Source organism: Cupressus sempervirens, chromosome 4 (assembly GCF_028749045.1).
Source record: "Cupressus sempervirens isolate cs-2001-9-10 chromosome 4, ASM2874904v1, whole genome shotgun sequence".
NCBI lineage: Eukaryota > Viridiplantae > Streptophyta > Pinopsida > Cupressales > Cupressaceae > Cupressus > Cupressus sempervirens.
The window spans coordinates 353,365,734-353,378,866 of NC_143121.1; positions in this window are offsets into that span (position 1 = coordinate 353,365,734).

Here is a 13,133-nt window from a genome sequence, read left to right on the forward strand (position 1 = left end):
TTCGCATTTGACAATCACTTGAGTTGATGATGGAGTTTAGCTGACATCCTCCCATTCAATTATTCATGTGATGTTATGGCCAAATTTTGCCACTCCATTTCCTTCATAGTAAATGTGGTCCATGTGGATCTCCTGAAAGCCCTTCATCAACTTGAAAATTTTCTCTATTAACATTTTGATCTTCTAGCTACTCTTGCCCTCTCCTTTAACTACTTTAATAATCAACATCAAATGCCCCTCAATTACCAATCTATTAATTCCTCTAGCTCTCACAATTCCCATTCCCCATAGAAGAGCCAAGGCTTCTACTTTGTTGTTTGAATCCCCTTTGTAGTTCCCAGTATATGCATCCACCAGCTCTCCCATACTATTTAAGAAGACAACCCTAGCTATAGTGCTTCTAGTGATTTCCAACCCATTAAAATTAATTTTTATCCATGTTTTAGGAAGGGGGTGCCATATCATTCTATGCCTAGCCAATGCTTTGAATTTATCAAATTGTGCCATGATTGGGCCTAAGTCCCAAGCGGATGCCCAGTTCATATCAAGTCTTCTCGGGGGGTTTTGGGGGTGGGGGGGGGGGGGGGTCCATCTTTAGGTCCCACTACATTCCTTTAAGATTTTAGTCACCTGTTGGACCACTACCGAACTAGTAGTGGTTTTGTCCTTTATGTTATTTCACTTATTCAATTTTTTCTACGAGTTATACATAGGGATTATTCTCCATAGTGTTTTGAGATATGGGTGATTTGATGGCCCATCACAATGAAAAAATTAATGTAAGTACACACTAGCACACAACTAGACCCACCTCCAAAAATTTGATGCAAAATTTCAATGGACGAGAACATGTAGGATATATTTTTCTTCTTTGTAACATAAATCACAATAGTTAGCTAGTTGACACCCTTTCCTTTGAAGATTATCAATTTTGAGGATTGTCTCATGTAAGGTCATCTACCAAAATAAATTTATCTTTGGTAGGATCCATGGGTGCTAGACCTTCCTCCAATCCCCATGGGCCTCATCCCCCCTTACCCAAAAAAGATAGGTTAATTTCATCATGAAGTCACCCAAGGGGGTAAGTCTACAATCTAAAGAGTCATCAACTGAGATGGAATGAATTTGATAAATCTAAAGAAGATTTTGTAGTTCCTGAGCAAGCCTTGTCCCACTAAACTCCTGATTGTGATTTCTTTTCCATTTCTTATAAGAGGTGATAAACCTTTGAGTTAGAGTACAATTATGTTTAGTAGAAGCCTCACATAGGGTTGGAACCTAGTGTGCATGAGGGGTTCATCTTGAAGCTATTGGTTTTCCTAGAAGTCAACCATCTTCCACAACCCAGTGAGTACCCATCTTCAAAAAATTTTGGGTGCACAACACATTGTTTGAAATTTTAGAATGCTAGGGGAGAGCATGGGTTAGAGGAATTGATGGAATGATTTCCCTCTAGGATAATTGGCCTTCACAATGTTGCACCAACTACAAAAAAAAAATGGATGTAGGATTTGTCGAAAAAAAATTGTAGCCACCCTTATAGGAATGTATGCAAAATATGGAAGCATAGACCAGGCATGATAATATCGCTAAGTGGAATGAGATCTCAAGGATTGAATATCCAAAAAAGGGACTTATTCAAGAGCCTTAGAAATTTTGGATAAAAATCAATTGACAAATGTAAAATGACATTCCATAAAGTTTTCTAGAATTCACCCTAAAAGAGGGACACCTTTAAGAAACCCCCCTTAGGAAAAAAAATATAAAATCATAGCCAATTGATAACCATTTTAGGGGGAAAATTTAATTTGTCTTCGTGATTATTTTTTTTTGACCATCTTTTTAGGGAGAAAATTTAATTTGTATTGGCGATTTTTTTTCAATCTAGGAAAAATAATAATTTTATTGGTGATTTTTTTAGTCATGTGAATATATTGTAAAACACTGGTGAATCATTAATTATTGAAGAAACTTCCAACCACAAGTACAAATACCTAGAAACCATATTTTATATCATCTCTTGAACAAACTAACTCATTTTAATAACCATCAGATGATCCCAAATCAAAAAGATAAATCCTATTTTGTGCCAAATGTTAAAGGACAACAAGTTTTAGAGAAGGTCTCTAGCATAATGACACATGTCCACAATCAAATTTATTTTGTGCCAAAGATTAAAAGGATAAAAACTTACTTGTAATCTATCCTAAACAGAGACATGTATCAAGTATATGTACTTAACATATAAAATAACTTAAAGTTTTACCACATATTGGCAAATGTGACCATCAAATAAGACAAGCCTAAGAAATTATAGGAAATTTTTTAAAATTTACCATGTGGAAAGATTAGATTTCATTGGCCAACTCATCATCAATAGAAAAAAAATTATATATCATTACTAGGAATTGGTTTAAGCATCAAAACCAATTCTCATAAAGTGCAAGTGACATGGCTAGCCCAAAAGTGTGATTTATTTTGCCAAATTCAAGGAGCTTGATGAGTGAGATTCACCATTTGGTGAATATCCACCACTAGAGTTATCCCTACCCTTAAATTGATAAATTGGTAACTTTAGAACATGTTATCTACATCCTTCAAGGCATTACAGAAGAGGGATTTTTATTGAGAAACATCACATGTATATAAAATTCATAGGGTTAATTTTTAGCAGATTGTATAGTTGAAAATGCAATTGTAGACATGTATGTAAAATATGGAATCATAGACAAAACACCTAAATTTTATAACAAAATCACTCAAAAATGTCTTGGGGAATATATTGAGTGTAGGATATACAAAAAATTAATTATAAAAGGAAGCTCTCAAAATATTTGAAGTAATGATGTACTAAAGAACATACCTAGATATAAACATATACACATACATATGCAAAATATAGTAGTGCAGGTCATACCCCAAAAAATGTAACTAAATGAGGCTATTTTAACACTATATTACAACTGGAAACACTACACACCAATAGTATATAGTATGTGAGTATGGAAAAAATACAATAGCATGCCTTAGCTCTTTGTACTCAAATATAAATCGCTGATAAATGCTAGTATATAATGATCAAAACTTGAAAGTTTCCCCAAGTTTGTAGTGAATGTCGTGACAACCCTCCAATGTTATTCAATAAAATCAAAAAGTGTGATTTAGGGATTGTGCATCTATAAAAATAACTTTAAATTTTCCTCTAATATGTGTACTCACTAAAAATATTAGTTTTTCTTCTAAGTATGTAGGTGTCCTATGAAAAGAATGCAAGAATTCTTAAGAAAATTGCCCATACAAAATGTAAACTTTAAATAGGGAATGACACAAACTGTTTGCACACTCATTGTCAAGAGGATTATAGATGCATTAAAAGAGGAATAAAAATTACAATAGGACTAACTTACAACAGATGAAAGGATTTCCTAAAATCTTATTCTTGAGCCTCTTTACTACAAGTTTAACAACTTTTGAAGCACACTAAGTTGATTACAAAAATAACAAGTGAATTAATGAAGAGAACCAATTAGAGCACACTAATATCATAACTTATACAAATACATATCTTGTTACAAAATCCCACATTGTAGAGGGTCTATGCCTTTCATACAAAGAATGTAACTCCCTCTGATACATTCGTTCACCTCCAAATGCTCTCCTTCATAACTCACACTTTCATAATTTTATCCAAAAAATATATTTTTGCTTGATATTCTAAAGAAATATTGAAATTTCCCTCAATAGGGATTTCCTTAATCTCTATGAAACTTCATTTATACTTATGATATCCAATTTTACCAAACATTATGTGTGTGTGTGTTTGATTTCATAATTGTATGAAAGCCTCTTGTACTAATGTAAGCCACTAATCTGGTTGTCTATAGGGCAATTGTACTATACTATGTATACAAGATCCTTTTCCTTTCACTCTTTTCATTGTCTACTAAAAAAGATCATTAAAAATACATAGGTGATAATGACACAATAAGAGAAAAAATATATATTTACTCTAGAATTATAAATGAATGAGTGAATTGAAAATCTAGGTGTGAGGATAAGTTCTAATAAAATTTATATTGAGACAAGTGAGATCTTAGATTGAAACAATTTTCACATAATCACATGAAATTAAATGGTTTTGTGAGTAGAAAGAACTTAGACAGACATCATGCATGGATGAAGGTATGAAAAGGATGATTTTGGTGTACTCAGTACAAACAATCAATATTAAGTTTGTACATATCATAATTCAAGATCAAATGGGTGCAAGCCTCCTCCAGCTTCTGGTGGCCACTAATGTGATTTGATTTAAGCCACATGTACTAGGCCATTTATACAAAACCATTCCTTTTCCTTATCTCTTTCTTCCTTAGCCCCTGAAAAAGATCAGCTCTGAGACATGGATCATAAGGGAACACCAATTAAAAATATCTATACACACCCTAAATCCTAAATGAATGAAAGAATTAAAAATTAAGGTGGGGGCATAAGTTATAATAAAATATGTATTGACACAGTTGAGAGCTTCGATTGACACAATTTCTAGATGATCATATGAAATGAAATGGGCATGGGTGTACAAAGAAACTAGAAAGACAATGTCTAAAGTTGAAGGTATGAAATGGATGTCTTTGGAGTACTTAGTACAAAAACTCATAATTTAGTTTGTACATATCATCATTCAAGATCAAATGGGTGTGTGGGATTATACACAATGATATAAGACCTATCCTTTTCCACATCCCTTTCTTCCTTCTCCATTGAAAAATATCACCGTAGAGACGTAGGGCAAGAGCATGTCAAGACAACGTATATATGGATATATGGAGATATGGAGCATAGGGAGGGATATGGGTTTCTATTTTGAGTCTTGTTGATGATTCCTCTAGAAGGAGAGGATAGGTGTAATGACACCACCATATCAATCTTGTTTGAGGAATGGATTCCAAGGATTAAGTATCGGTTAGTATGGCGAAGGGATTGAGATTTTATAGTGTTGTATTTTCTTCAATGACTTTCAATATAGAGCAAATGATTAGGTTAAAGAAGAGACATGAACTAAGCTACATGAACCCTATCAAATCTATTGGCTATATACTTGCACACATTCCTATTGTAAGCACTAATTAAATATAGAATTTCAAATAGCTATCAATCTCTTACTTATCAATTGATGAGCTTAAGGGGCTTTCTAATGAATGGTTCATAAAGCACAACACTTGTTAAGGTTTTCCAAATGGGGTTGCAAACAGAGCAGGTTTAACTGTGGAGGCAACTTTGTAGTTAAGCACATTAGAGTTGGAGTAGTGCTAGGATTGGTAACTTCCTGCAAAGTTCAGGGGCTTCACCTCCATGAACATCACCTAGATCCAATGAGTGCTAAGTGTTCCATTTATTCTCATCTGAGATACATTCATGATTGAATCACTACTCATAATAGATAAGTCATTGAATTTAACATAAAAATGACACATTTAAATCCTAAGCAATACACAATTAGCTATTATTAACTTCACTATGTTACGTAAGAGTTGTGTTAGAAATTGTGCACGGATCAAGTCATGTCAAACACACCTGATAAGAAACACAAATATTATTTTTAGAAAAACACCAAACATCAATTCGAACGCAATCTTTTCAACCGGACGCAATTGATGCCTGAGCACGTGTAATCTTACACCACTCAAATAATATACCATGTAAATACTCTGCCCAATGACTATTCTTCATGGTGCGACATAGAAAATCGCTAATCCTCATCTTGAATATGTGTTCCAGGACCTGCCGACATACTAATTCGAAGCAGAATCTGCCGACCGACAAAATGTTTCGTTTAGTTCTCAAATTTGGCGGGAGGGAAACGATTTCGGTGGTCTCAATTTGGGTATTGATTTGGAAATTTTTTTATTTCCACTGTACGGCCTTGCACTTGTCGTTTGGCACGATTACATTTATTTTATTTTTATTGAAACAATGAGAGTTGAAAAACAGACCTTCCGAAGTGAAGGCGCTGAACTGCCAGTGGCGCTTATATATTTAATGTTTAAAGATTTGTCTGTTTCCAGTTTATCAAATGCTTAGGATATGATGTAAATTTCATTTCTTGTGATGTCCTAATGATGAGTTGAGCAACTTTTATGTGTCTTGCAGAATCATTTAATTTCACCAATCGATTAAAGATCGTATGAGGTTTTAGTTTAATTTTATTACGAGTTTGCTATTATACACGTATTTTTTTCAACCAATAGATGATAACTAAGTGTGATACTTCATAGTTTGACAAAAGAATCATTGATAAGTAGGAGATAATTTCTACAGCAAGTCAAATTGTGATATTGCTATCAGAATTTTAACTGTGGTTGCAAGCTTTGGGTTTAACCATGGAGGAAACTCCATAGTTAAGCATGCTCAGGCTGGAGTAGTACTGGGATGGGTGACCTCCTGGGAAGTCCCGGTGCTTCACCCCTGTGAGCATTACCTATATCCAGTGAGTGCTGAGTGTTCCATTTATTCTCATGAGAGACGGATTCATGTTGAATCACTACTCATGAAACATGGGTCAATGAGTTTGACTCGAAATCACAAGTTAAAATCCTGATAGCAATATAACAAAAAGAATCATTATTTTTTTTACAAAAATATAAAATATAATTTTGATTTTTTTTTTCTTGTAAAAAAATTGAAGTTTAGAAAATTATAATACATTGTAAAAATTTAGTAATACTGAATAGTACAACTAGTGTATAAATGGGTTGTATTGTGAAAAATATATTAGACTTGAGCTCATAATATCAATGTATTGTGTAAAATGAATGACTGATAATTAGAAATATTAAAGAGAAATAAAATGTATACGAGTACAAGAAATTCATTATTTTCCTATATTTTCTAACAAAATATAATATTATATTTTCATAAATAAATATCATTGTGAAGGAAAAATTCATCGCACCACTCTTTCTACAAAAGAGGATTGAGTACTATGAATAATAATTACAAACTTGTTATTCAAATGGAAATGATTAAATGATATAATTAATTATTGATAAAAATATTACAAGAAGAAATTTCATCTAAAACTAAAATGGTTCAGATTTAATTTCTAGTTACAAACATGCTTAATGTTATATTAATGTGATGTTGAATTTAAATCCATTATGTTCAAAGAATATTTAACTAAGAAAATAAGTATTAAAAGAGAGAAATAAATAACTTATGTCTATCAAAAGATAGCTATACTTATAGGGCATCTATTATTGTTTATCCATATTCTTCTTTTGTTCCTTTTGCTTTGCCCTATTTTTTACTTGGTCTACTAATATTTTAAGTATATTCCTTATCTTTTCTTATGGGTTGTATCACTCCTAACAAGAGTCCTTTTGTTAACTATTTGGATACTTTCTAAGGATATGGGTCATAACCTTCTATAGCTAATCAAATTGAAGGATTGTACCAAATTTTGAATCAAAATTACAATATTGCCAAAAACTCTCACAATATTTGTGGCACATTCAACTTATTATTTTAGATGATTGTACATTTTAGAACATATAAATTCTACCTTCTTATATTTTATGGATAACTTTATATAACTATTGAGTTCAATAATCAATGTAATTTCTACATTATTTTACTACTATTCTTACATGGTTGAATGTTCTTAAGTGAAAAGTATATAAAAATTTGATTGAATCAATGAATAACATCTATGAATATAAATTCAATCCTCTTTACCATTCCTAGACTTTTGGATGAGCCCAGATATGTTGTTTGCAATTTTTCTAACAAAGGAAGATCAACTTTAGATTTAAAAAGATCATTTTAACTTCTACCCCTTTGTGCAAAGTAAGGTGTTTACTCAAAGACATCATCATGAGATGTTTGCATAAACATCGCCCTTTTATGTGAATTCTCATATGTGATTTGTTCACACGAAGGAGAGGTTTTCCCTCAAACCCACCTAGGTTGCAATTTACTTTAAATTCATGAGATAGGTCTAATTTTTATGATTATAGTTTGGTGAATTTGGGAAGCCCAAGCCCTCAAATAAAATAGTTGATACCTTTTTCTTGGATAATCATTCCATGAGTTGTTTGACCTTTTTCAATCATCTTTCATACAAAGTAGGCAATACTCTTCATTAATTAATTAATTTATTTTTAATTGTAATAATTTGTTATATTAATATATTGATGTAATACGAATGTTAGACACATACTCACCGGTGTTGCACCACATTTCCAACCGTCCACCTTGGCAACAACTACAATCTCCTTTCCCATTATCATGCTCCTTCACCAATATCTTTCGTAGCATTTTAATCAAATATGTGCATTTATAAAATATGTTCTTATTTCCTCAATCCAAACAATAATGGAAAGTGACTCGATGAGGGGAAGAGTCTTCCTAATAAGGATCAAGTATGTGTGCATAGGAACTCAATGACATTGAGGAAAGGAACTTATGGTTTTTTTTTTAACACCTTGCATGTTTGAATGGTGGAGCCTTATTTGATATCTCGATGAACATATAAGGGCCTATTTGGGAATGGGAATACAAGTGCAATAGGCATATGCAAATGCTTAAAATTTTGAATTCTTCATTTGGATGCACCAAATCAGAATTGGAATACAAAATAAAATAGGAATACGTATTCCAATTTTGGTTCAAAAGAGAGGTTTTGCAGTTCCACCTAAATAGGTGGAATTGGAATACATATTCCTATTCCAGTTTTAATTATTTTAGAAAACATAAAATTTTGGGTCCATTAATTCCACATCAAATTCTAGCTGAACCAAATAGAGAATAGGAATATGTACCCCCATTTCCTATTCTAGAATAAGTATTCTAGAAGAGCTATTCCTATTCCCCTATTCCTATTCTTGCAGCCAAATGGGCCCTATGTGAAAGTGTTGATCATGTTGCAATCCTTCGTATCAATAAGGAGTGGCCTCGAATCTTTTGTGAAGGAAACCAAGGATTATAATCAATCTACACAAAGGACCCCTATGTTATTACAAGCCTCAGTTTCATGGGTAATAAATCCAAGCTTTGAATTTGTTGTTCGGGTGGAAGATGCTCAGAAAGGTGGTAGTTGCACCACAATCTTCATGCACGAGCCAAGTGAGAGAAACATGGTGATGGGAAATCACTCCACATTCATGGTCATTGCTATAATGGTGATGAAGGTTATTTGGCCTTGGAGGAGATGTATATATGCATGCAATGTCCAAAGGAACCCGATAACAGTGTGGTAGTTAATGAAAGATTCTAAGTGGCATAGTTGGCTATGTTCGAGTGTCCATCTTGCTTTAATGTGCATTTCTTTTAGTACTTTAATTTGATATATAACCCAATAGGCCAAGTATGGTACATGTGCATGATTAAAATGCTACCAAAGATATTAGTGAAGGAGCATGATAATGGGCAAGGAGATTGTAGTTGTTGAAAAGGTGGAGGGTTGGAATTGTGGTGCAACATCGATGAGATTGTGTCTATCATTTTTATTACATCAAATTGGTATCAGAGCCAGCGAAAAGGTCTAGTGATTTGGTGGGTAGGATTTGTAACTAGTTACTAGAGCGATCCATTGAAGCTATAGTAGAACAAATATGTTCTTTGTAAAGATCTCACAAGAAGAGGTCTTGGTATTGTCTCAACCAAGATAAGGTTGGGTAGAAGGTGCAAATGAGCAACTACTAAGCAAAGGGTGGTCAATATCTTCCAAGATCTTGGGTGGGTAAGGTAGCAATAAGGTGATGGTGTGAACCAACATTAAGCAAGGTGGATAGCAGCCAAGTCAATTCCAACTTGCAACATTAGAGTGAACAGCCGAAGTATGAACCAAGTAGCATTTCCATGGGATATGGAAATCATTTGAGCCTAGGAGTATGACACAGGAGCATCTTGACCCTTCATACATTATGATGAATTTCATAATATTGTATTATTTAAGTCATTTAGACTTTCTAATAACCATGTCAAAGAAATGATTAAATTGCCTAAATTTGCATTGTGATGTATCAAAAATTAGAAAAATGGATTTGCATTGTAATGGGAGTGCTTAGAGAAGCATTGAATATCGGGTAAATAAGTTAGTTTTAATAAATACCTAGAAAGTATTAAGAAGAGATATGTGTAACCGAAAGAAAAATAGAGAGGATCGATAAGGGGTTGAGAGGATAGTGGAAAAGAGGGGGTGAATTGAGAAGGAATTCACATAGCTCTAGCCAGAGAGCCATACTTTTGTAGTTTGCAACTAAGCATTTAATGGAGTATGTGTCCTTGGTTTTTAAATAATGTTTCAGTCTTTTTTTTATCGATTCTTGATTAGTTATTCGTTCTTTGCATTCATAGACATTTTGGGTGGTGTATATCTGTGAATGAATACATCAGATGCAAAATAGTGAAAATTGGTTACGCCCGTGTAGTGAGAGACAGCAGTCAAATTCTAGTTGGAGAGAAGCCGAGTGTGGAGGAAGTCGGTTGACAGCAAAGACGGGTTTAGTTGTGAGAAGCTTGTTATGGAGGATGAGAAGCTTGCTATATGCTGTTTTTGTAGTTCTTTCTTAAACCAAACAAGCTGGCGGCAGACCCGAATGTAAAAGGAGAGTCGGGCATAGTCACGATACAAGGCATGAACACCACATGCGTGTTTATAAAATATGTTCTTATTTCCTCAATCCAAACCGATAATGGAAAGCGACTCGGTGAGGGGAAGAGTCTTCCTGATAAGGATCTGGTATGTGTGAGTAGGAACCCGATGGCATTGAGGAAAGGAACTCATGGTCTCTTTTTGAACACCTTGTGTTTGAAAGGAGCGGGTTATTTGGTGGAACAGCTTAAACATCACACACTAAGTTTAATTTCTAAACCAAAAATGTTAAATAGCCAAAGTTGACAAAGATATTAGTGCAGGAGCATGATAATGGGCAAGGAGATTGTAGTTGTTGCCAAGGTAGAGGGTTGGAATTGTGGTGCAACAGTGATGAGTGTGTGTCTGACATTTGTATTACATCGTATATTTTATCTAGTTCAAAGTTTTTGTACTTATTTTTAATATTGTTTCATATATTTCAGTTAGTTTTGTGTTTTTAGTAGGTTTTTCTTTCTTTTGTATATTATCATATAATGTTACATATCAATTGTTATAAATTGTTTATGAAAATAATAGCAGCCAAAAAATGAGTTTGATCCAAACTAACAAAATGTGGAAAAATAACTACAAGTCAGAAGAGACTAACCTTAGCCTACCCCCTATTTAATTCTAAAACCTCCCACATTCCAATATCCAAAGATCTAGAAAACAATCAATAGACAGTATGTGACATAAGATACACAAAAATCATAACATTTTAGAGTCCATAACAACACCATGAACAATAGCCACAAGGCCAGAGTGCCAAAGCAATTAGCGTAACAAATACTTAAACTTAAAAACAAAAGTAGAAGTAATTCTCCTTATTCTTCTCATTTCCATTCGGTTTATCTAGAATTGTAATAAAATGTTAGAAAACAATATTTAGAAACTTTTAGAAAATACTAGTTAGAAAAATGAAGCGGAAAAATCTAAGTTAGAAAAACCAATTACCTAGTTCAATTATATCATTTTAGTTACAATTTTTTTGAATGTTTGTTTATATATATTTTAATTAGATATATCTACAAATTTTAGTTCATAAACATGTAGAAAATTTTCTATATAAATGTAATTATAGATAGATTTTTAAATGTTTGAAGTGGTTTTTTTATATATTTAAAAAATTTGTACATATTTTAAAGATTTTTTTGCTAGATAATTTTACAAATGTCTAGATTTAATATAATGATCTAAAATCATAGAAATGTTATGTTATAAAAAAAAATTATACAACCAGAGTTAGAAAATATTAACTAGAAATGCCTAGTTATAAAAGTTATCTAAAAAATCCTAGTAAGACTTGACACTACTTAGAGAATGTTTGAAAATATTAATCCAACAACTATACAAAAGATATCTATTTTTAAAACTAGACGTGTCTCCTTTTAATATCTTCAAATGATTTTCTTATGTTGTAGGTGTTTTCAGTTTACATGTTACCATATTATCTTAGTTTGTTATGTTAACATGTTATGTTATGGCTCAATATGACTCATAACATTCATCATGATATAAAATATTTTAAGAACCCTTACTGAGAAATGTAACATCACATAAGATCCATTATGGCATAAAATGAGCTTTAAGATCTCTCTAAAAGACCTCTTAAATCATACAGGACCACTTAGACCCATTGCTATATCTTATGATTTATTAATCATTTAGGCCACTTAATACATGTACTAGGATCTAATTTTGTTACCTAGGTTCCCTTAAGATGATTTATGACACTAATGACCCCTTAAGGAATTTTATGACCCTTATCCATCCTTTGTGATATGTTAAGACATGCTTGGACTCTTTAATGATTCTTAGCTTGTCTTAGGACTCGTTCAAATTTATTAGGTTTCATTAATAACTAGAAGGACTAATTAGAATGCTTAAGTTGATGTAAGACATCCTAAGACCCCTTTAAATCCCTTATGACATCTACAATCCATTAAGAAATTCTAGTATCCTTATCAATTATTTGTGACATGTTAAGACCTCATAGGACCTCATATGACCCTTGATAGATAATTTTTGTGAGGGAGTGAGATGTTGTGTGGGAGGGGGGAGAGGGGTGTGAATTAGTTATCCTTAGGACCTTTTAAGCAATTCCCAATCTTATACTAGGTTAAAATTATCAAAATTTGGACTTGGTAAACGTCATAAAGCTATTCAACTTTATGCAGTAAACAAATTTTCTCTTCCTATATCAAGTATCAACTTCATTATTTAAATTACAAAAATAGCAACAATTTGATATGATTTTTTTTTAGGTAAGCTACAAGTGAGGCACTAAGAGTGAGATGGATGGGATGAAATAGTGCCTAATAATTTTTCTTTTTGACTCTTTTATGAACATAAACCAATAGTCTATGAAATACTTCAACCGATAATCCTTCTTTTTAACTAATAGCATTATTAATAGTTAATGCATTCATATAGTGTGTAGTAATGTCTAATATCCTCAAAATATGTAAAATCATAAATATTGCAAAAAAATTATTAT